Source organism: Carassius carassius, chromosome 15 (genome assembly GCF_963082965.1).
Source record: "Carassius carassius chromosome 15, fCarCar2.1, whole genome shotgun sequence".
Taxonomy (NCBI): Eukaryota; Metazoa; Chordata; class Actinopteri; order Cypriniformes; family Cyprinidae; genus Carassius; species Carassius carassius.
In genome coordinates, this window is record NC_081769.1 from 20,250,622 (window position 1) to 20,271,475 (window position 20,854).

General features: G+C 37.9%; 2 protein-coding genes across 3 annotated transcripts in view; both read right to left on the minus strand.

Moving 5' to 3' along the window:
• Positions 1–20,854, minus strand: part of cd79a (CD79a molecule, immunoglobulin-associated alpha) — a 131,028-nt gene that overhangs the window by 66,511 nt on the left and 43,663 nt on the right. The gene's annotated exons all lie outside the window — the stretch shown is intronic.
• The window catches only part of erfl1 (Ets2 repressor factor like 1), a 37,016-nt gene that overhangs the window by 10,622 nt on the left and 5,540 nt on the right, over positions 1–20,854 (minus strand). Inside the window, exon 2 of one of the 2 annotated variants that reach the window (XM_059567059.1) lies at positions 17,140–17,287. The exons of the other annotated variant lie outside the window; for it this stretch is intronic. The gene's annotated coding sequence lies outside the window, so the exon portion shown is untranslated. The remainder of the gene's footprint in view (positions 1–17,139; positions 17,288–20,854) is intronic. 2 annotated transcript variants of the gene reach the window in all.

The window sequence follows — 20,854 nt, forward strand, 5'->3', positions numbered from 1 at the left end:
AAATGGAAACAAATACAGAACCAATATAAAGCATGTCCTTATTTGTGTCTTAATTGTTCTTTTATAAAATCTATAATTAAAAATTAAAATTAAAATTAATAATAGCGAAGTTAAGATACGGAACCCAATAATTGAGATAATAAGATAAAGAGAGCATGGAAGCGAAGTTTCGGCGGTGCTCAGCATTTACGGATGTGAAAGCTGAGGAAACTCGTAAAAAAACTAGATGGAAAAGAACTTGCTCAACTTTAGGAGCGATGATAGGATCGAGCGTGAGATATGGAATCAGTTTCTTATAGAAACATCGGACTTAAGATACAAGGAAAAGAAGGGAAAAAAGACGGAGAAAAAGTATCAATCGATAGGATTAAATTATTCATCGTCATTAATTATCGATCGCTCTCCGTTGCCGGCTCGTCCGCCTCGCGCCAGAGTTGAAAGGAGGGAAAGCGCGCTTTATTAAAACCGGCTCGAGCCTCATTGTTTCATGTCCCGCGGCAAAGAAAAAGCTCGAGCTTGGTTCTGCCCGCGCCCGTGAAAAATATACACACATCGCCCCCCTTAAAGCTCTTTTTCTCTCTCCTCGCTCGCTTTCCCTCCCGACGCGCGGGAGAGCTTTGGGGAGCCTCGTACGGTGTTCACGGGGCGGCTGTGTCTCGCGTGGATCGATGTGGGATCAATGGCTCTCGCTGACTAATAGCCAGAGAGCGCCTTTGATCTCGCGGCTGAGAGATCAAAACCTGCGCGAGAGGGAAGAGAGAGGGGAAGAGAAAGAGGAAAATGCGCGGGAGAGCGAGCGGACCTTAAACTTCACACAAACACGCGCGCCGCTTGCACTTCGTTACGTCTGATCTGCCGTCGTCTTGTGAGGTGACATCATAAGGTATTTTCCAGGACTGTTTACTTTCCTTCAGTGCCTCCACACAGACAAACAGACTTATTTTACGGTTAATTCAGCAAATGACGCTGTTTTACTGGAGCCTGTGCAGCGTAAACTGTTGTAACTCCCAAAGTAACGTTTAATATTTATCTATTTTAAAAGTCCCTTAAAGTATCTCTTAGTTTTGACTAATTTTAGTTATTTCTCTCCGGAGGCTGAATGAGTTCAAGGCCACTCACTTAGGCTATATGTGCCATAGTTCTTAATTGAAAAACAAAAACAAAAATCGTGTATCACTTTTTAAAAATCAATTTTACGCGGTAAACCAAGACACGTTTATTCTGCTTCAAATTGCTCATAGAATGGTGCACATGGTAACTTTTTGGCTCTGTTAGATGTTAATTTAAAAGGAGTGGAAAGCTAATTAATACAAGTATTTAAAGAACGAAAGTGATGAAGAAGTGAAGTGCAGACTGCTCAAGGACCTGAGATCACAGGAATTTAAGTGTGCATCTCAACACCAGATGATCCTCCATTAAATCACTCTGAAAAAAAACGATGAATCCTGCTGTTTTATGCTTCCCTCTTATGTCTTTATCACGCACTATTCTACAGGACAAACTACAGCTATTTCGCCACATTTCTTGCTACTTGCTATCCCCCTCTCTCTTTATCCCTCCTCCCTCTGGTCAGTGAGTTACTCTCTCTATTGCTCTCACTTCCCGAATTAACCACTCAAGAAGTCACCACCGACTCAATCAATAGCTCATACATAAACCCTGCTATAATCGCTCCACATGGCTGTCTGTCTGCCCCCTCATCGCTCCTTACCCTTTCATTCTCTCTTACACACACATTTCTTCTGTCCTCCCACCCTCTATTTATGTTGGCTCAACAACCTGTTCTAATTAAACTTATTGTTGACGTTATTATTGTTGCCTTATTATAACTATTTTCTTTTTATCAATGGGCAACTTTCAAAACTGTAATTAATCTAATTACTGTGTTGCTCTGCATCAGTAAAATATGTGATGCCTCATTTAGAGTCAGTCTAAATGGCATTTTTGCTTTCTGTCTTGTTCTTTCTCTGAACAGTGTCATCTGTGACGGACTCACTTCTTGCATTCTGATGTCTCTACACTAGGAGGTGTGTTGCACAGCCTTGACTATATTATGATCAACATTTAGCTTTTAGTAGCTACATTCGGTTTTACAAAAATAATATCTTACCACAGCAGCAAAGAATTGTTGGTGTTGGCATCAAAGAGTTTTATTAACATTTAATGTACAAAATGTGTGATAACATAAATTATTGTATTATTGTTGTTGTTGATATTTGATGTTATTTGTCTGAATCAGCCTGTCTACATTAATTGCACTTACCACTTTTTGCAGTGCAGTAAGTATTTTAATTGGGCAGTCAAAATAGCTAAAATTGTGCTGACAAAGAAAAGTCAATATTTAAGTCTCCTGTTAAGTGTATAATATAAAGTTATTTCGAGCTCACCGATTAATTTGTTATTTTTTTCCAAAGCAAGTAAATATTCAAGCTGGACTCTCTCTCTCTAGACCCTGCTGATCTCTTTCACATATTCAAAAATATTAAAACACAGAAACCGACCAACACGCACGCACGCACACACACACACACACACACACACACACACAAACAGACAACAACACACAAGACACAGAGAATTTAAAGATTACACACGAACGGGTCCCTGCTCATATTCCCTGTTCTCCAGCCTCTCTTTCCCTCTGTCTCTGTTTCAGACTCTTTGATTCGATGGAGCGGTTTGATCTGAGCGAGAGCGAGTTTTGTAAACACATTTTTGCGATCATATAGCCATGGGCAAGGGGAGAGTAAAGCGCGTATAAATGAGGGAGAGAGAGGGAGTATGGCGAGGCAGGGAGAGAGCGACGTTTAATGAGAGGCTCAAGTGGAAAGGCACATGGACGAATTCAAACTAGCGCAGAAATACAAGAAAAGTAGAAAAATCAGCATTCCCTACCGGATAGGTTGATGGAATATAATGTAATAGTGGATGGCTGGCTCTGCTTTTAAACAAACAACTCGTGTGAAAAGTGCTATATATATTATCTAAATCGACATTTCCCCACGGAGAGAGAGAGAGAGAGAGAGAGAGAGAGAGAGAGAGAGAGAAAGAGAACAATTTTGCAAAAGGGACATAGCAGTCACAAGCAAGGACAGACACAAACACATTACGTTGGGAGCAAATAAAGAGAACTGTGGCGAAAAACGGATTCGGTGCGAGCTAAACTAATAAATGTGCGCGGTCCTATTATTTCTCTGTTTCTTTTCTCCACATCGGCGTCGCGAGCTGCTAATTCGTTTAACTTCGATTGCTGGCGCAATAATAGCGCCGCTAACCCGTCGCCTCCATCTCCTGTATGGCAGAGACTTCAGATCACATCTCATTGGGAGGGGAAGAAGCTATGACCCCATGTCACTAATGATGGCTATAATATATACAAGACGAATTAAAACACGATTTAATACAATAACTAGCTACTTTAAAATCACTTTAAAATACTTAAATCAATGCGCATTGCTGTGAATACCAAAATAATTAACCAATATAAATATAGACCTCTTTATATAAATATAAATGCAGTAGGCCTATAGGCCTTTTCGGCTATATCTCTTTTATTGGTCTACTGGACTATGTGATGACATTAAGTTGTGAAACGCTTTGCTTAAGTTGTGGCAAGTTCTTTAAATGTAATTCCTTTATTAAATGACATAATTTCCACTGTCTCTTTTGTCTGTGTATTAATATGACGCAACTTCTCATTACCAAGTTATGCATTAAGGCACATGCACCATCAAGCCCCGTATCGTTTATTTGCATAAAAATCCCAGCTGCTCATGCCTCAGTCCCTTGCGCAGGGAAGGAAAGCTCTTCTTTCTGTCCTTGTTTAGTGTGTGCTTTTCCAGCTTTTTAAAAAACGAATAGCTCGGAGCCGTAAGCGTGTCTCTGTTCGGCTGTATGGAGTGTGAGTGTGTGTGTGTGCGCGCGCGCTCTTTCTTTTTCTTCCTATTCTGCTATCTCTGTCCAGGGAATTGTTCTCAACATTCACAAACACATCGCAAATACCCGCCGGCTTCACAGTATCGATTTCTAATTAGACGGCAGGATAATCGTTGGAGAGAGAGATGAAAAAGGGAACAGGGTGGCAAGAATAAATAAATAAATAAAAAGGTCTCGTGATTAACTGAATTAATAAGAGAAGTACAAAAACAGAGAGCAATGCAAAATAATGGCCTTACTTACAATCTTGCAGACACTGCGAACAAAAGGCCTATAATGTGGCAGTGTGAAATTAAATTTAAGGATTTTTAGCAAGAACATCTTCCTGTTTGGTATATTTTCTGCTATAGGCTATAGCAGGAAGACCATTTTCTCAACGGTAGACGGCTAACTGTAGGATCGAGTTTTAAAGTGATTTTTGGTTTTAACCAGGCCTTACGTGGGGAAAAATGACAGAAATAAAAGTTTTCTGTCCGCATTTCCAGCGGTTTTTTTTACGTCATTCAGACGACGTGACTATGAACTTCTCCATCCTCCTCCTCCACCTTTCCCTCATCCGTCCCTTCGTGACAGTGCGCGTCACAGACTCAGGAACTTTAATCAAGCTTTCATCACCAGGACTATACACTTGGCGCGCGCACGTTCACGCCGCTCTTTTTCTCATGGCCTTTTCTTCCTGTAGGTTTCATAGACCGACTCTCTCTCTATCACTCTTCATCTCGTTCTTTTCCCCCTCACTCTCTCCTCAAGCATATGCTAATAACTCGGGTGAATACACACCTACTTAACCCTTCTCTCCTTTGTGCTCTCTTCCTTCTTTGACGCTCTCTGTCATTATGATGGTGATAAAGTGTAGAATTACTCAGAGGGCTAAACAGTGACTGCCCTGCCCCGAACTCAGCGCACACTATCAATCTCCCAGAGTGCTGCTAGAGTCCTGTATCTTCAGCTGTTTTTATCTATCGTCCTTATCCTACTTGTGCAGTGTAAGGTTAGTAGTGTATACATAACAGTCGTGTGGGTTTAGATTTTCTGTTTTGTCAAAACTGATTATGAAGTCGCTTTTGATAAGGAACGAAACTTTTTTTGCCTTGCAAGAAAAAAAAACTTGAAGGCAGATGCATGCAGTGAACACATTGATTTATTCTCTCTCTCGCTTGTATCAGAGATCCGTTAGGATTTCTTTTTTCCGTTTGTTTGAAGTTCTCGGCACGTCTCATTACCGCACAAGCAAGAATCTCTCAATAAAGGAAGCACGTCTTAAAGGCAGGTTTAACTCCTTACAAGTGTTGTCTATGCATACCACGCCCACAATACCATAACTATTTTTTATAGTAATAATGGTATTGTGGTATTATAATAATTATAATAATTAATTATAATTATTAGGATATTACTATTAGGCTAATAATAATGCTGTTGTTGATTGTAAATAGAATGTTTTCTCTTTTTTTCTTTTACGGGTTTGCGAGACAATGTTTATCACAATTAGGTCGGGCTGATATTTCAGAACATTTCCTTCCGAGAATCTTAAATTAATCAGCATATGGGCCTTAATGATGTAACTGCAATGCAATTTTAAGTAACGTCTGTGACAAGAAGGTCCATGATACAGCAGATGCGTCGCGTGTCACCTGGGACGCGATCTGAAATAGGCTATAGGCCGGGTTCAGGTTTTCCCAGAACTAGATTGTTACAGGAGATGTCAGGTCCAAAAGGAGCTAAACAAAACTTTCACCACTATCTCAGGGAATTAGTCTCCCCAAGAACATTACGAAAGGCTACAGCTAAAATAAAAGGTTGCATGTCATCTGTCGGGGTTTTAGTGAATAATAGCCTACAATATTATGGCCACTGGTCAGTTACAGAAATATTTATGTTAACCTATACAGAGATTAATAAATGTGCCCAAAATAAACGCTCGTAATCACGCGTTGATCAAAAGAGACCCGACAAGTAGGCTACCATCGCCAAAATCTGAACTCTACAGACGCAGATCTGAACTCGATTTAGGAGAAACACAAACTAACTTTATTTCCTAGAAAACTCTTGCAACTTCACGGATTTTTGGTATAAGTTAAGTTATATCTTTATTAAGAATATCTAGATCATAAAATACTAAATTAGATATTAGCCTAAATAGTCTATTTAATTGTCTGCCACAGTCACGCCCCACGCACTTATATTACATAGCCTACATGATGTTCGGCCCGGGGGAATAATAAAAGAGTGGAAAGCTTAGGTCCTGTGTACCTTCACTCTGTGCTTCTACTGCCGAGCAGATCTCGTATTATTGATAGGCAAAAATGGACTTTGGAGTGCATATAATGCACAGTTTACGCGTGATAGCCCACTCATCACCACAACCATAAACCTACCCATCGCATGGCATTTACACGGCAAACTCCATTTTTGCGTATCCGTACCACGAGTTTTCATTTTTAATTGACGTATACTATTTATACGCACTTTCATTAGATCGGGTTATACTGTCTGGGGCTGCTATTAGTGTGAATGTGTGTTTATATGTGTGTGTGGCCATGTTTTTGTGACATATCAGGACACAACTTTGTATAATAACATGGGTATGACACAGGTATTACAAAGAGAGGCTTGTCTTATGACTTATGAGGACATAACCCATGACCCCACAAATGGGGATTTTTCAAAACGTTTATAAACCATACAGAATGAGTTTTTTTGAGAAAGTAAAAATGCACAAAGTTTCCTGTGAGGGTTAGGGTTAGGTGTAGGGTTGGTGTAGGGCCATATACAGTTTGTACAGTATAAAAACCATTACGCCTATGGGATGTCCCCACTTTTCACAAAAACAAACATGAATGTGTATGTGTGTGTGTGTGTGTGTGTGTGTGTGTGTGTGTGCATGTATGTGTGTGTGAGAGAGAGAGTCTGTAACTGTGAATGAAAGTGTGAGTTTTGTGTTTCTGCCCCTGCCATTCCCGCACAAGGTTGTAGAACTTTAATTCATTAATGTGATCTAACAAAGGTAAAGGGCAAATATCAACCATATGTGCTGCTTATATTGCTTGTAATTGGGATGTAGTAAACATCTGTTGAGTATTTTAACATAATTGTTTTAATTGTGTTGAATTAAAAACCCCAAAATGCAGCGCGTCCACCAGACCCTCGAACACTGGGTGAGTAACAAAAATATGAACACCACACAAGGGTTAATCTCATAAAATGGCAAAGAAATTAAAAAGCTCTGTGCAAGTAAGCTTCTAGATTTACCTGTGCCTGTATATAAACCCAACCCAAATAAAAATAAAGTAAATATATGTGAACCCTGGAAATTCATAAAACAGAAAAAATTTATAAAAGTATGAAAATTATAAACTTTTATCCTCATTCAATGTGAAAACTGCATGGTTTCCAGAAAATGTAGCAAATCAGGGTCTTAAAGGAATATACATAGAAAATTTTAAATAGTCATTATTACACATGTGAAACTGAGATTTTCTTTATTCTGTGAAACATAAATGGGGTTAGTTATGGCAGAATGCCTAAGCTGCTTTTTTCCACAGAAATAAAGGTGAATGTCAAGAAAGATGTTCAGTAAATATCAACTTATTTGCACTTCATGTTTCCTCACACAAAGCTATATTGTTTCAGAAGGGCTCCTAGTCTGTTCAGTTTGTGTTTGTCAGGTCTACTCATTCTCTACGTGTTTTGGCACAAGCTCCTATTGTGGATTATCCCGTGTTTCCGTAATTAAATACAGTTCTCATTTACTTGTGCCTCCTGCGTGCTTCCTTAACAGCGTGGCATGACACTATTTTTGTCCCCACTGACTTTTCCATACTGTATGGAAGAAAAATATGCACATTTTTCAAAACATAATGCGAGTTCCACAGAAGAAAGAAAGGTATTTACAGGTATTAAACATCAGTGTGAGCAAATGATGAAGAATTTTCAGTATCATGATTGTTATACAAACCAGCACACAGATCATTTCTAAAATAATTTTAGAAGAAAGTTATCCTGTCCAAATCTGCTGAACTAGGCCAAACTTCTAATATGTTCATACGTTTTTCTCTCCAACTATACAATTTAAATTAAATTCTCATATAGTGTATAATGGCTTTGCAATGATAAATATGTATTAAAATGTGCATTCCTTTGTCCCTGATAAATAAATCCCTGTCACTGATTTGTCCCTGTTTGGAGAAAGGTTCATTAAAGTTGCAGGTATACAGGGCTGGTCACATATTTAGCATTTCACAGTGACAAATCAACGATAGATCATTCATTTTCACTTAAGAGTTGGCCATTTCTGTGGCCTGAGAAACAAACACAACTGGCGATGCAAAAAACAAAAGTGTGCCAAGAAAATCAGCTCCAACAGTCCATTGGCTGTAATGGTCTCTACAATCTACTTATGCTTATGATGCCTTTAAGAAACACAGCCGAGGGCAGTGGATGAACAACATCAAACCTGAGATGATAGTGGAGATTGTTGACATCAAAGATACAAATCCACATGACCTGTGAAGACAACTTCTGCAATGTTACCTTATGTCAGGTCTTACCAAGGAAATTTGTGTTTCTGTAATCTCACACTTGGAGATTGTACACTTGGAGAACTCTTGTAGATATAACATAAATTTGTTGTAGAGATTTATAGAAATAAACCATCACTAGCTGCTACTAAACCCTTATTAAGACTCCCAAAATGACTTTAGACCCCATAGCATCCTTCTTTACCATCTAGATCTTCATCACTGCAGTTGGTATTTTTGACATTTATAACATGAGGGTGAATAAAAGTAAATCATTTTTGCATAATTTTAAGTTAATATTTTATCATAACATATGAGACATTGCAGAAACTATATGGAGCCACCCACAACATCTCTCAAACTCTTACTACCCTTTGTCTTCAGTCAAACTTGGGACCTTATTTCCACTTCTGTGTCCCCCCTCTCCTCCCCCTCAAGCAAACAGCCCACCTCTGCGCGTGTCAAATTGAATCTCCACCTCAGCGCCTACTACACCCGCTGTGTCCATGTATAATACGTCATACACACAGGCAGTGTGCGATGACGGATTACTGAATTAGACAAGTAATGACACCTGACACTTCTGTTACCGCTCCCTGAGCTGCCACAGCCAGCACCGCAGCGCCGGTAAATAAAGACCAGAGATGAGGAAATACAGAGAGAGATGAAGAGGGAGGGGGAGTGGCAGGGAGATGAATGGAGAGAGCGGATGGAGGTGCGTAGGCATATGTACAAACTGAGATGGAAGGGAAACCGAAGACAAAGAGAAAAAGAAACTTGACAAGTCATATAGATGGATGTATGAGGGCATTTTTGTTTGCAATCTGCTTTGTTTCACAAAAGTTCCCAATGGCGTAGCGCTGTTTTTAAAACCAATAAACGCACGAAAGGAGATGCCATGTATTGGCTAGACTTTAGGTCCACACAACTTGAGGTGCATTTGATGTTAGTGTGACCTGACCTATAGTGAGTGCAATGAGACATTGACCTGAAGTTGTTTAGATAGGTACAAAAATGTGTAGAGAGAATATAAAGAGAGAGAAAAATCAGTGGAAGAAAAAAGAAGGTATTTAGAAAAAAATTTCAATCGTTTTTGTCGATAATGAAAGTCCAAAACAACACTAGGACCCAGTGACTTTTATTGAAATAAAAAAATAACTTTTTTCATTTTTTTTGTGTTTTAAAGAAGAATGTAAGTCTCACTTTTCATTATTGGCTGAATGGTCACTTGTATGCTTAAGATAGATAGAAAGAGATGTTGTATAGTTGGTTACATGAAAAAAAAATTACACCATTATACAAATTCCTTTTAACAATCCAAACATCTGTCACAATATTTTGTATGCAAAACACAACAAGTTTTCTATGGCATCTACAGGTTTAGGGCAACATGACACCCACATAACCTCTATGAGAAATGTGTGCGAAAGAGAACCAGAAACAGAGAGAGTAGGGAGACAGAAAGAAATATTGACAAAGCCTAGATATACACATAAGTCACTGATTGTGGCCTGCCCGGCTCTTGTATTTTATAGCTACGCTCTGTGCTGGCGGAACAAGATGACAGCTGAGTTCCTTCAGTGGAAAATATGGTGCCTCTCTTGTTTTCTCCGTCTCCCTCCATCGTTCCCGTACTCTGTCTATCCCTCTTTATATTACTCTGTCACCCGACAATTTTGTGCTCTCCCCCTCCTCTCTGTTTTTTGCTTTCTTTTTAGGATTGCCTTATGTTCTGTTGCCACGTATGTTTATTTCGGCTGCTTATCTTTGTCACCCTTTTGTATGCTCATTTTTCTTTCTTTTTACCTCAACGTCTCTATCTTTTGCCATTTCCTCTAATTGCTCTACAGGTTCCTTAACATTGCTTTTTTCTCATTCATCTCTTCCGATCACTGGACATTTGATGTGAAATGAACACTATCGTTCAAATGTCTAGGGTCAGTAAGATATTTTAATGTTACTGAAATAAGTCTCATATTTTTACCAAGGCTCCGTATATTAATCAAAATTACAGTAAAAACTGTAATATTGTTAAATGTGCTTCAGTATCATCAGTCATCAATGTAACATGATACTTCAGAAATCAGTCTAATATGTTAATTTGATAACCAAGAAACATTTCTTATTATTATCAATGTTGAAAACAGTTATGCTGCTTAATATTTTGTGGGAATCATTAATCTTTTTTTCAGGGTTCTTAGATAAATAGAAAGTTCAAAACAACAGCATCTATTTGAAATACTGTCACCTTTGATGCATCCTTGCCGAACAAAAATATACATTTCTTACTGACCTCAAACTTTAAACTTCACATTAAAAAAATATCTCTTCAGCATTCCATTTGTCTTTTTCTGTTGAAACTTTCAAGTTTCTTTTTGCTGTTTTCTTTGATGCGCAGTCTTCTCTTTTGTACTTCAATTTATCTGTCTTCTCTTTGACATTTTATTTATTTTTTTCTACAAGTGTTCATCTGTGTTACTTTTCTCTCATTTATCTCATTCTCACTGGACATTATGTTTCATCTGCCATCTTGTAACTTGTAGACAACATAATGGGAGGTAAAACTTGTAGATTCACATTTCTTCATAATATCATTTGTAGCCTATCCTTGCCTTACATTTGATATGAAATAACAATGACAAAATATGAACAGATATCAATATTATACATTTCAAATGCATATTAAATGCATATAAAATATGAGAATCATCTAGTACCTTTAGGCCTTATCTTATTCACCCTCATTTCTTTTGCTTCTTCCTCATCACCTCCCTCTCACACTCTACATTCCAGCCACCCCTCCCGCCTTCTTCCGCAGCCCGAGCACAGAGCCCCAAGTGTCGGAATCAATTAAGAGTGAGCGCCGTCGCGCCCGTTCCTTCGCGGAGGTAAATATTAAACTGCAAGGAACGACGGACAGAGAGAGAGAAAGAGAGACAGAGGAGGGGAGAGCGAGCCCTCCGTCCCTAATCCACCGCATCGATCAGCCGGGGATGAGGGTAATATATTATTTTGACAAGATACGATCCTCCGACGCGCACCGCTATCCCCGGCGATCGATTTCTTTTTCTCTCTCCCTTTTTTCTTTTTTCCCTTCAGCAGTAGGGACACTGTGTGCGCTCCTCTGTTTTGTTGTTAGTCGCTGTGTGTGCAAGTGTGACTGAGCGAAACAGTGTGGAGAAAACTTCTCATCTGAGCGGCACAACCTTAACGTCACGACAAAACGATAGCAGACGTGTCTTATGTCTTTATGGAGTCGTCTAAGGAACATATATCTAATTTCAAATTTCATCACCCATTTTTGTGGTGGTCAAATGAAAAACAAGCTTATAAAGAGACAGAGGAAAGCAATTTACTTGTGTGTAACAAGAAATGACAAGACTTAAAAAATATAGAAGCTCTTGCACTTGAGATTTTCATATTTTGGAGTCTAGCCGCCTGGGTGACGCTGACCATTTGTAAAGTTAAGTGTCTGGCCCCTCCGGTCCCCTGTGCTCTTTTGCCTTCCCTCCATATCGCTTTGTAAACTGTGTCTAAATGCTAAATTCCCAGATCAATTTTTTTCATTCAACCTCTCCCCCCCATTCTTTTGTGCCCGCTGCCCCCTGCCTCCGCCTCCGAAGTGGATTGAAGTTCACTGTCTCTTTGCATGTGCAGTCTGCAGTGTGCTCGCATGTATGTGTTCATATGTGAACAAGCACACAGAGATTTAGAAATCTATGAAGGAAAGTAAATGTAGAAATATCTAGTAAATCAGTTTGTTTCATAATTTTCAACCACCACTCAGTAGGCCACTCTGCCTCCCGGAGCACTCAAGCACCAGTCTCAGTCTTTCGTTCACTCTCTCCCTTTTTTATTGTGCCATTTTCTGCCACTTCTGCTGCTGTGAGGGAGGCAGTAATGCAGTCACTGTCCCTCTGCAGCCCCCTGCTGTGTGTGCAAGTGACTTGGCCTGTAAGGAGAAGGGGGAGACGCGGGGTCAAGGTGAGCTCTAATACACTATTGATCCACCCCAATTGAAAACCTGATGGAAATTTTACCCCCACCCCTCTCCTTTTCTCTTTCACATCTGTGTATCTCTGTCTTTTCCTTGTCTTTCTTTTTTTTCTCTATCCCTAGTGAACAACTTCTTCTGTGCTTCCTCCGTTTTTGCAAATTAGTCTTTGTGGTATCATGTTGTCATGTTGTCCCCCTTTTCCTTTTTAGTCCCATTTTACATCTTTACACTTTGGAGACATGCTTTTTAGGGGACCGTCGCAAAGTGACTCTTTCTCCCCAAGTTTGTCTTTTTTGAGGTACTGCATTTTTTAGACTGAGTCTTTGAATGTATTTAAACATGAGTGAGTGTATAAGAGTGTGACTAGTAAATACAAACACACACACACAGAGTGTGGCAGTATGGTCACCAGTGAAGTGTATTAAATGCCATTGAGTTTGGCCTCAGGGCTGCATAGTGATCCCTCAGCAGGAAGAGCCAGTCGATAGCACTCCATCCTGGTCAACAATGAGAAACTCTCCACAAAATCTATGTCAACACTTCTGTATTTTCACTTCGGGTAAAGTGGAAAACAAGACGGACTCCATCCATCACATTTTAAAGAACTCTCTCTTTCTCTGTCTCTTTCTGTTTAATGTTACAATGGTGCAACCAATAATAGATATGTCACAGTTGGGGAACATTCATGAGAATTTGAGAATTCAACTGAATTTAAAGAAATTCAATGCAGGAAATGCATTCTGGGAATTTAAGTGTTCTTCCATCCCGGTTCCACTGAAAAACATCTAAAACATTTTAAACATTTATCTGTCTGTCTGTCAGGCTTATAAACTTTCAAATGTCAAAGCTTTTTAAAATTCTTCAAAACTTTCAGTTAACATTTAAACTTTGCCTTAATAAACCTTGCTTTTAAAAACGAGTTACAGTGGTGGCCAAACTTGTTAAAACACCTGATGGATCTGAAATAGTTTTGCCTCCAAAACATGATTTCATTTCATGATGTTCATGAAACATGCAGATGGTTGCTCCGAGCACATCAAATATCATAAAGAGAGTCGTACATTTCAAAATGTAATATTTGGTATGTCCACCTATTGCAGCAATTACAGCAGCACATCTCTCTGGCAATGTCAATATATTTCCAGAGAGCTTCAATGCTAATGTTATCCCATGCCTTCTGCAACTCAAGCCAAAGACTTTCCTTTAAATGTACAATGGATCTGTCCAGTTTATTTTCCAACTCGTCCCATTTTTGCTCGATGGGGTTGAGGTCCGGATTTTGAGGGGGGCAGTGTTCCAGCAGACTCTTCCATCGCAGGTAGTTCCGGCAATGTTATGGACATTGTAATGGCCATTTCAACAAAAACAACTGAAACCTCTTAAATATGCCAAGTGTTCTAACAATTTTGGCCACCACTGTATGAGTTTTGTTGAATTTCAGTTCATTTGAATTCTATTTCATTACACTAGAATATCAATTCTCTATCCTGTTTGTTCAGCTTGAATACAGCAATTGCATTGGAATTAAAAATGCATTCTCAATTAATTTCAGAATGGTGTAAAATCCTGACGATCTATAAATCCTACAAATATTAAGCTGGAAACACACTGGATTTCTTAATGATCTTGTTCCCCTTATAATGATTGGTGAATTACCAGACTACACCTGAAGATCCTGTTTGCAAAAAGAGTAAGAGTTCGTCAAGACAACTCTCGGAGGGATTGGCATGGTAATGTACATGACAATGTTTATGTATTTGGCCTTGGCGGAATAGGTATGCTACGCTGCTGCTGCTACGGCAGAGCATGGACTGAGACTTGCTACTGCCAATACATCCACAACAAGCTGCTGTGAGCATGTAAGAATATTACTGCTGCAAATATAACATACATGAAATAACCCCAAAGCATACATGAATCACCTCGTAGCAGGTCTATACAGGTGGAGCTGGCAAGCTGAACTGCTACAGTAAACTTGAGTCATGTATTTGAATGTTGAGCAGCGAGCTCATTGGCTACTAATACAGGAGAGAACCAATCAGCTGTGTCATGTGATAATGATGTCATTACGTCAGATTGAGTTAGACCTATCAGACTGCACCATCAGAGTTTCATGCCAGAACCCTGTATTTCAGTATCTCTTTGCTTTGACCTTTCCCTGCTTGCGTTGCTGTTAATTACTTTGTAGAACAGCATGATAAAACTGTCTCTCTGTGCACAGGCAAGAGCTTCCAGGTGTGATTTATGTTCTGTTGTGTATCTGTCAGGCGGTAGCGCTATCTGTATCACAATCTCCCTGCGGACGCAGAAATATTACACATGTGGTGAGGCCCGGTGTCGACCTGTAGCCTGTGATACACATCTGGAACATCAATGACCATGATGCACACTAAGGATGAGGAACGAGACAGTGTTGGAAAAAAACACTTCAGCTTTAGGGACAATAATCAAGGTTGTTCTGTCTGATTCCTGACGCCTTACACAGGTTGTATGTGCTAAATAGCCAAATAAACAAAATAATCAAATTTTCTCTTTTTATCTCACTCTCTCTTTTTCTTTCTCTCTCTCTCAGAGAGTCTTAGCTTAATTGCTTTTAAACCAGATTAATGACTGACCAGGGACATGTTGCCTTAATCTCCACTCTTGTAAAGCTGGTGTATGTCTCGGCTGTGCCTTCTACCTTTCCTGTCCTCATCCATTCTCTCAAACCACTTACTCTTCGTCTCCCTCTCCTGCACTTTCACTCAGTCACCATCAGTCTCCCTGTCCGTCTTTCCCAAGTACTGTTCCTGCTTCTTCTGCACATTATAACTCAATTCCGTTCTGCCATTTGTCTCACAGACTCTCTTATGCTCTTCGCTGATGTATTCTTATATTTTACTTTCATCTCTGAAAATAAAGTTATGAGCTCACTTACTTATAAGTGCGCACACATTCAAACCCCTCTGCTGTGTGTGTGTGTGTGTACGCAATAGTGGTGATGCATGGCCAGTCGTGGAGTCTTGTATTAGCACATGTCGATGGGAGCCTGTCATTGCCTCCTAAGTGTTTTGGCAATACTAGGAATCTCCTGTCATGCCAGTGCAACTAATCTCAATCGAATTACATTGAGCTGGTACTGAGACGGTGAGAGAGGACAAGAGTAGGAGGCTGTGTACTTGACTAAGCACCTCTCATGTCCAACAAGTGTTAGTGTGTGTTTGCTACAGTCATAACGTTAAAAAAACTGTATAATATGCAGATATCATGGATGTCATGGATTACAAGTTTCAAACATGTAACATGTAACAGAGAGGTTCATTTAAATTGTGTCATTTGTTCACCAACGTCATTTCAAACCTGTAAGATTTCTTCTGCAGAACATTACAGAAGATACACTGTTTTAACAGGTTTGACCATATAATGGAAGTCAACATTAAATCCCAATGACTTCATTAAATAGACGAAAAAATAATAATTTCACAATATATTCTTACGTGTTTCACAGAACAATTAGAGCCATGCAGGTTCGGAATGATATGAAGTAAGTAAATGATGACATCATTTTTACTTGAATTTGATATAATGCTAAATTGCTTTAGGAATTTAGGAAATGGTTTGGGACTTCTTTCTCACTCCACACTCTTCTTTCTGTTCCAAAAGCCTAATATGTCTAACCTCTGAACTCTTTTATTTAACCTACACCCTCTGTTCTATACCCCTCTCTCCAACTTTCTCTCAAGCTTATGTCTCTTTCTCTCCCGCGGACATTTCTATCTCCTCCTCTCCCCTTGCAGTTGCCGTCAGGATTAAACAGTTATCTCGGAGGCCCTCTATTGCCCCTAAATACTGCGGATGATAAGACTCGCTTGGATTTGTCAAATTGTGCGCCATCGATTAACTAACCTTTACTTACTCTCAGGCAGGCTCCTAGGCACTCTCCACACAGCCGACAAGCCAGATAGAGAGATAGATGGATATATATTGTTGTTATTATTGTGTACAAGTTTGTAGCTACTAGGGGTGCACGGGAGGTGGATGAGATAGGAAGAAAACACAGTGGGGAGGGAGAAGGGACAGGGCAGGAACTGAGGGAGGAGGAGAGAAATGCTTTAGCTTTTTAAAGAGTTGGAAGAAAATAAAAAGTTTTATGACTAAAAACAGAAGATTTGAAACATTTTAAGCCATCTTAACTGTTTATCTTTTTGTGCACTTTGTAAAAAATGTATTCTTAGGTCATATAAAATTTGCTTCATAGTAACTGATTATATACTCAGCTTGATACAAAATTATTAAATATGACTGATTATCAACCAGACTACATTAAAAGTATTTTTCAGGTTAGATCAGGTTGAATTAGACCCATAATGTAACAACTGCTTTAAAGTGTATTTGAATTAATTTGTTTTTACAATTTGTTAATATCCCAATGGTTCCAAATACAAATTCAACACAACAATTTAGGTATTTAACTTGTGAGATACACATTTGAAACTATTTTTTAATATATATATAAATATATATATATATATATAATTTCACTGTGGGTGACAACAGATGCTGCGAATTAAGCCGTATGTTTTAAAAACCTGTTTTGAACAAACTCATGCGTCGCTCGAGTAACATTTACGAAGCAAAAAAGATGCGAGATGTAAAACAGACCCGTGTGTGTCTATGTGTGTGTTTGTTTTACGGAACTGAACTTACCGGCACTGCCAAGTGGCCTCGGAAACCAAGGGCCGGCGCCGGCACCGTGGCTGCTGGCTGTAGGAAGGACCGAAAATCGCTGGGCTTTATCTGATCCAATTCGGAGAGCAAAGATTGTGCTGTTCCGTGCAGCAGTGTAATTGATGCGCTGAAACGGAAGAATGAATTGTTGATAAAACAAACTCTTTTTAAACTCTCTTTTATTGTTTATTATTCTTATTTAACAAACATGAGTAATTGCAATTGTAAAAGTAAGAAATACATGTTAAGCAGCCTAACCTCATAACATCAGTCACTTATTTTAGTAGGCCTATATCTGACAGCAAAGAGTTGGAAAGCTTTTTTATCCACTCAGACAATATCCTACGATAGGTCTCGGAAACGTATCAGTTTGCATACAGCTCTTTTTACGCCTTTTATCATTCTCTAACATGTCTGATAAAGCAGAGTAAACCTTTAGCTAATTATCAATAAAAAATGCATGTAGCTAAATGCATTAACAACACACACTGCTTTTTGGAGTTTCAATTTATATAGTTAATTATCCAATGCAATTATTTTACAAAGCAACATTGCACAAACCGCGTTGAGCTAAAAGAGATCTAAAAAAGAGAAAATGACGCATTAGGTTTGACGATAAAAAGATCAGAAAAAAAATTCGGTTCCGCTTTACACACACACACACACACACACACACACACACACATATATATATATATATATACATATATATATATATATATATATATATACATCTTTTCTCAAACTCAGAACTGATTTTATTTTTTAATCACTGAATCATTTATAACAGCAGACCTCATATTACAATTAGAAATAAAAAGGCAATCGGAAGACTTTCAGAAATAGAGAATCAGAAGAAAACATACAAAATGTAAAGCTAAAATGTGTTGGATTAAAAAAGTGTTTTATCCAAACTTAACAGTCTTTGTAACAACTGACTTTTCTACAAAGTAAATATTTCACGATATGATAAGATGTAAAGGTATCTTAAATAACATGTTTCGAAATGAATGGTTACAGAATGTAAAATACTTTAAAATAAAGTAACTTGCTTTGTATAAAGATTTTTTTCTTATTCTTCTTGTTATTAGAATTTCAATTCATTATTTTATGTAATTTTTTATAATAATAATTATTATTATTATTGATATAATAATAATAATAATAATAATCATCATCATCATCATAATTATTATAATTATTATTATATCATTATTATATTATATTATATTATTAACACAACCATGTCAGTAAAATTATTACATTTAGCCTATCATCATTATCAGATACAGTGGCTTTAGCTTTCAGTAACGAAGCATCGTGATTCCAAACCAGAGTTTGGCCAGGTGAGCAGTGTCGGTATGCGGACTAAGCAAAGGCAGTGTTGGGGTAGAGGGAGGGGGAAGAACTAAGTGATGTGGAGAGGAGAGATATCCCCAAATGCCATTTAATGTCGGAAATATTTCCAACAAATATTGACAAAGAGATAGACGCAGGAGGGAGCCGCAGAGGAACGGCGCAGGCGGCCATGTGATTGAATTAATGGATGTTCTGGATATTGTCCAAATTCGTTGACTGACATCCCGCGGTTAATTACTTTGATTGAAATCAAATAATGTGAAAACACGTAAAGAATGCAGTGAACTCGGAAGATGCAAGATTTTCAAGGACTGAGAGTAGCCTACGGCTTCAAAATTACAATTAGGGACATTTAATCTACATCTGTGACAAACATAATCCCAGTAATTCTTAATCAGTCTTTTTTATTCCCATAATTATTTTTTATTAATTTTTATTATTTGTTCCCATAATCAAACAATAATAATAATTATTATTATTAGGTTATTATATTTAACAATAATCATATAGTGCATATTATTATTGTTGTTGTTATTATTATGCTTATTATTTCGAAAAATTTTATAACTTGTATAATTATAATTATTTCATATTTTATTGACAAAAAATTCACCCAAAAATAACTTATGTAAGTTATAATATTACTCTGCCTCAATCGACAGATGCGTACTTTCAAAGTCATTGTATTAAGCAAACTTAGATTTCAAAATATAAAACTTCAGTATCAAAATTATCCACTAACCGTTTTATGTAAAAAACTAAAAAACAAACTAAAAAAACATGCTATATTATTACCGACTAAAGCACACTTCTGACAAAACTGTATTTTATATAAGACTATATGTTTACAATTAGGCCTATATAATAAGGGCAGCAAAATATTTTTTCGTTTACGTTTCTATTTAAAAAATAAAATAAAAGTAAAATCTACGTTTTTTGAAAATTCTAATTTTTTGAATCATCAAATTGATTACTATTATTGCAGTGTAATATTTAGCATACAAGACACATTCGAGGTCTTTCTTATTCAACACTTTCAGGATTTAGTTCAGTGCTGAAACTCTGCAGCTTCAGATGGACATCAACGGAGTTTAGAGATGAGCCGAGGCAGGACTGTAAAATAAACGAAAAGAGCAAAAACTAAACCAAACGACTTTGTGAATAATTACACCAACCCAAACTGAATCTTTCGGTTGATTAAAAAAAAATCCATGTAAAGATCAGTATTCTTACATCTGAAATGATTAAAGATGAATATCTGTTTATTGATTTATAAACACTTATCAAAAACATCGTGTAAGTAATAATTGATGAGATATAGGCTACTGCTACCATAAGTATGCATCAAATATCGCCTGGGAATAGCATTTTGATTCCACTTTTTTTTTTAAACAAACTAACGGAGAGTTATGGATTAAAAACAGACTCAAACTAGTCGAACTCTTGAAGATGTACCGGGAACATATTGAGCAGGATGCTTTAAAGTTTTCCTATAATAACAGGTTTAACTTGACGTGCTGAATTATTTGCGCAGGTGCAAACTAAAAGTTTTCACGTTCCAGATTTCTGGCCACAGCGTTATAATACACCTACTAAATTTTTTGACACAATTTTGATATAAAAAATTAAACGCAATACCACATGCCTAATGTTTCATACGAAATGTAGCTACGAAAAATATTTATGCTGGTCCATTTTTAATGAAATTGTATTGTAGGCTATAACATTTCCCAAACTTCTAAATTTCCTGGAAAATAAAATATATCTATCAAAACCGTCCACTAAGCAACAAAAGTAAATGAGTGAATTTTGTCCTCTAGCTCGCATTTGACCAGTAGCCAACATGACAAGGATGAATGAATGGAGCAGCACACGTTATACACTTGTGAGAGTAAATTGAGCTCGGTCATTCGGCAGATACACACACACGCACAAACGCACACACACACACGCACCAGGCGCTTAGTCCACGTTAAACGTCTCTAGTTGCCGAGAGAGGGACTGTTTAATTGACTGATTGATAGTGTGGCGTGTAGGTGAGAGCTCAACGAACAGCGTTAACAAATAGAGACACTTAACGGCTAATCCGACGTGGCACGGACCTCACGGCTCGCGAGGCTGTTTGCAAGTGTGCACGCGACGTCAGGGCTTTTCATAATTACACAAAACTCAAAGGATTTGAACTCATACGGTTTACGAAAACACATTTTCAACTAAATGTAGCCTTCAATTAAAAGGAAAAGTTTAATATTTAAGTTTAAATTATTGTAATAATAGGCTGCTAATATAATAATAATAGTAAAAAATAAAACACAACTAAAACGCATCCATTAAA